Here is a 5151-nt window from a genome sequence, read left to right as displayed (position 1 = left end):
GAACGGAGGAGTGGCCCCTAGTTCTGGAAAGACCCAGTGTAGCAGTACAAGACAAAACCAGAACAATGAAGTGGGAAAGGATGGGTGGGAGAACAGAGGGAGGGAAGGGGGATTATGTGACTTTCGGGGAGTGGGGAACCAGAAAAGGGGAAATCATTTGAAATGTAAATAAAAAAATATATCGAATAAAATTCAAAAAAAAAAAAAAAGAACTACAGGCAAAAAAAAAAAAAAATCTACACAGGTCTCAGGGCCTCTCCTCCCATTTCTGTCAGGCAAGGCCATCCTCTGCTACTATGTATCTGGAGCTAAAGATCCCTCCCTGTACACTCCTCTGTTTATGGTCTACTCACTGGGAACATTGGGTGATCCTGGCAATAGATGTTGTTCTTCCAGTGATGTTGCAATTCCCCTTGACCCTTCAGCTTTTCCCCTAACTTCCCCACCAGTTTTCCAGACCTCAGTCTAATGGGTGGCACCAAGGGTAAGTTGCCTGCTGAACTTCCCTAAGAACCTTCACAAGAGGTTCCTGTCTGCAAACATCTTTTGACCACACCATCAGTGTCTGGTTTGGTGTCTGCAATTATGATGGATCCCCATGTAGGGCAGCCCCTGGATGTCCCATCCTTCTGTCTCTGCTCCATTTGTTGTCCCTGTTCTTCCTTTGCTGAGGAACATTTATGGGTTAAAATTTCAGAATGAGTGTGTGGCATCATCCCTTTGGGGGGGGGGTCACAGGGTTGTTTGAGTGTGTGGAGGTGTACCTATCCCCTGGAGGTGGTCTCTACAGGTTCTATTTTCCCCTTCTCTGCACATTTGGGCTAAAGTCCTCCCCCTTGGGTCCTGGGAACCTCATGTTTCCCTGGTGTCTGTGTCACTCACATGGCTAACCCAGTTCCTCATCCCCCCTGCTACATATTTTTGTTCCTTTTCCAGACCCTCTTTCCTTCTCTCCTATCTTCTCCAGTACCTAATACTGCCCCTTATTTCCTCCCTCACCTCTCTCTCTCCCAGGTCTCCTCTACATCCACCTCCCACCATCATCCTGTTATCTCCTCAATGCAGGACTAAAGCACCCATGCTCTGGTCTCCCTTCCTTCTAAGATCCATAGTGTCTGTGGGGTGTATCATGGACATTGTGATCTTTAGGGCAAATATCAACTTTTCAGGAGACACATACCATGTGTGTTCCTTTGTGTGGGTTACCTCACTCATGATATTTTCTATATCGTCCATTTGCCTGCAAATTGTATGAAGCAATTGGTTTTTTATTTGCTTAGTAGCACTCCATTCTGTAACCGTACATTCTGTATCCATTCTTCCATAGAGGGACATCTGGGTTCTTTCTGGCTTCTGATTATTATCAATAAGGCTGCTATGAAAATAGTGGACTATGTGTCCTTTTTATATGTCAGAACATTTTTGGGTATATGGCCAAAGTGATATAGCTGGGTCTTCAGGTAAAACCATTTCCAATTTTCATTGGAACTACCAGATTGATTTCTTCTTATTCAGAAGTAGAATCCACTTTTGACTTTGGAAGCATCCTTGTGATTTAAGAAGCATGTGTATGCTGCTCAGGAGGAACTAGTGGGAAAGATTACTAGGATGTGCAATACTAGAAACCTGTTTTAGTTGGCCTTAAGCTGTGCACATGATCACACCTCTGTGCATCAGGCTTTTATCTGAGAGCTTCTTTCTCTGACAGCTCTCGAACTATTCTATTAGAGACTTGCATCTCTGACTGGGACCCTCAGATGCCCACCCAGGGTTCCAGGGTGTTACAGTCTACGTCTGCCGATGGCCTTCATCCTCCCTGGAAGCCTGTCCTAAAGGACTGTGATTACACTTCACCAGGGGGATTTGGAACAGGAGCAACTTCCTGACTGATGGTTTTCTCCCATAGAATCTTTAAAATAGATTTGCTTCGTATTTGTCAGTTTTTTTTCTTTTACCTGAATGAAAATACATAGGATACATTTTTTTCAAGACTCACTTTGTGAATTTATATTTTTGTGTTGTTAACAGGAGACAGTTTTTTACATATTCTAATTAGAGTCATCTTAGAATGCTTCAATTTTTTTCCCCTAACAATTTAGCATACAGTAATGTCTTGCCCTTATCTCTTAAAGGACCCAAAAGTGCTTTAGCAAACTGAAGGAATAAATGAGCAATATTATGTTTGTGGGACAACAAATTATTGACCATAAATAATATATTCTCATTATTATTTATTTGAGACAAATCCTGAAGGGTCCAGAATTGAATTTGAAAAGCCAGCTTTCACTCACAGCTGGCCAGGTGAGTGAAAGTCTCTGGGCATCAGCAGTGAAGTTGGACACAGACTGAGGGAGAGGCGGGCAGGACAGAGTGTGGTTAGGGAGGGCCGTGCCAGCTGAGGGGTGTCAATGGCATGAGGCCCCCAGGGGGGCGTGGCCGAGGCCTGAGGAAGGCCATGTCTGGGTTGTGCAGACCCTCAGTCACTGCTTGCTGCCCTTAGAGGCCTTAGACGGGGAGCGCAGGGCAGGCACAGTGCTTGACTCAAAGTGCCAGGCCAGGTGGCACAGCTGAGCAGTTGAGATGTCAATGCTGAGCTGTGGCGGCTGGTCAGGATCCTGCTGCTGGGTGCAGGCTAGAGCGGCAAGTCGACCTTTCTCAAGCAGATGTGTATCAACCATGGCCCAGAGTTTGAACAGAAGGGTCTGCTGGAGTTCCTCTACACCATCCATCTTCAACAACTTCCTTAAGATTACTTTGATTTCTGCAGTTCCCCAATTGAGGCTTTCCTCTCAGAAGATTCTAGCTGTGGTCCTGAGACTCGAGACCCTCATGCCAGAACAGACAAGGAGGTATGCACTGGCTGCAAACTTAATGGCGAGGCCCAAGGGTGCTTGTAGACCCTCGGGACAAGCTCAGCATTCCCTGGCAGCACTCCGAGGAGGAGAAGCAGGGATGTTTCTGATGGCCTTGAGAACAAGGCAGGCCTGCCTGTGGAGCCTGCCACCTTCCAGCTCCTTGTGCCAGTGCTGCGTGCATTCTGGAGAGATTCGGGAATCAGGGAAGCCTTCATCCACAGAAACAAGTTACAGCTGGATGAATCTGTGAAGTACTTCCTGGATAACTTAGACCCGATTGGCCAACTGAACTACTTCCCCAGTAAACAAGACATCCTGCTGGCTAGAAAGGCCACCAAGGGAATCATTGAACTTGACTTTATTATAAACAAAATCTCATTTAAGATGATGGATGTGGGCAGCCAGAGGTTGCAGCACCAGAAGTATTTCCAGTGTTTCCATGGGATTACATCCATCCTGTTCATGGACTCCTCAAGTGAGTACGACCAGGTCCTCATGGAGGACAGGTGCATCATCCTGCTGATGCAGTCCATGAACATCTTCGAGACCATTGTCAACAACAAGCTCTTCTTCAATGTCTCTTCATCCTCTTCCTCAACAAGATGGACCTCCTGATGGAGAAGGTGAAGTCAGTGAGTATTGAGAAGCACTTTCCAGATTTCAAGGGTGACCCCTCAGGGCTGGAGGATGTCCAGCACTACCTGGTGCAGTGCTTTGACAGGAAGCACAGGAACTAATCAAGCCCCCGTTCCACCACTTCACCACTACCATTGACACCTGTCACCTGCATGGACCTGCAGTGGGCGAATCAAATCCACACCATCCAATCAATACCTGGCCCAAGAATGCTGGACTACCAGCCACACCAGCGAACTCCGGGCAAGAGGACATTGGATTGTCAGTGCTAGCTACTGAATCGAACTGTGAAACTACTGAATCCAAGCCATCATTCTGGTGTTGATCTGTAAAACCTGAGAACACAGCTTTCTCCCTCTCTCCAGAAACTACTCCTTGCTGACACAACTTAACCAGGGTTCAGTTGTTTACAGACACACACCTGTGCTCCCATTAATGACAGAAATACAACCCCAGCTGGTCTGTCTTGCAGATGACTCTTCCCTCTGACATGCAGGTTCTCACTGAGACACACTAAGTCAGAAGCTTGGCCTCACATTAGGCTGTAGAGGGGCAAACGATGCAGCTAAACTCAGAGTGGCCAAGCTCAGTCCTCAGTGCCACTTCCCAAAGTGTACACACTGCCTTTAAGATTGTGCCAATGCCTTCTGAGTCCCTGTGCTCAGGCACATCAGGATGAGCAAAGAGGCTGGGTCACGGGTTCACTCTCCCTACTGTAGAGAACAGGTGGGAGCTGTGACCCTGCCTTAGTGCCCCGGCAGCCACTCTCCATGGCTCCATGCCCATCGTGCAGCAGTGTGGGAAGGTGGCCTCTGAAGCAGCTCTGGCCAGCCTGTGCACACATAGTGGTGCTCTCTACTCCTTCTCCTGTCTCTCCACTGCCCATGGCAAAGATGCATAACCAAGTGCCTTGTAGGTTGTCTTACTTGATGTTGGCCTGTAGCTTCCCCTGTCCTGGGCTCTGAAGGTGGCCAGAGATGCTCTGTAGGTCTAGAGCATCTTCAGTCTTGGCTTCTTCTTTCTTCTTTTTTCTTCTTCTTCTTTCTTCTTCTTCTTTCTTCTTTTTCTTTCTTTCTTTCTTCTTTCTTCTTTCTTCTTCTTCCTTCTTCTTTCTTCTTTCTTCTTCTTTCTTCTTTCTTCTTTCTTCTTCTTCTTTCTTCTTCTTCTTCTTCTTCTTCTTCTTCTTCTTCTTCTTCTTCTTCTTCTTCTTTCTTCTTCTTTTTTCTTCTCTCTTCTTTCTTTTTCTTCTTCTACTTTCTTCTTCTTCTTCTTTCTTCTTCTTCCTCTTCCTCTTCCTCCTCCTCCTCCTCCTCCTCCTCCTCCTCCTCCTCCTCCTCCTCCTCCTCCTCCTCCTCCTTCTTTTGGTTTTTTGGAGACAGGTTTTCTCTGTATACCCCTGGCTGTCCTGGAACTCACTCTGTAGACCAGGCTGGCCTTGAACTCAGAAATCCACCTGCCTCTGTCTCCCAAAGTGCTGGGATTACAGGTATGTGCCACCACCAGTTGGCCCCAGTCTTGGCTTCTTGGTGGGCCCCAGCCACTCACCATTCAGGAGCAGCCCTGGGCTCTGCACACCATCCTCACCATTGCATTCACACAGCATGCTCTGCTCACATCACAGAGTGTCTGGCAAGCTGCTTTCTGTCACTGTGCACACAAA

At 47.2% G+C, this 5151-nt stretch overlaps 1 pseudogene; it reads left to right on the top strand.

Annotated features, from left to right (window-relative positions):
• Positions 1–2648: 2648 nt before the first annotated feature.
• Positions 2649–3816, top strand: LOC127677793 (guanine nucleotide-binding protein subunit alpha-12-like; annotated as a pseudogene).
• The last annotated feature ends 1335 nt before the right edge of the window (positions 3817–5151 follow it).

This window comes from Apodemus sylvaticus, chromosome 2 (assembly GCF_947179515.1).
Source record: "Apodemus sylvaticus chromosome 2, mApoSyl1.1, whole genome shotgun sequence".
Taxonomy (NCBI): domain Eukaryota; kingdom Metazoa; phylum Chordata; class Mammalia; order Rodentia; family Muridae; genus Apodemus; species Apodemus sylvaticus.
This window is presented reverse-complemented; position numbering and strand designations above follow the sequence as displayed.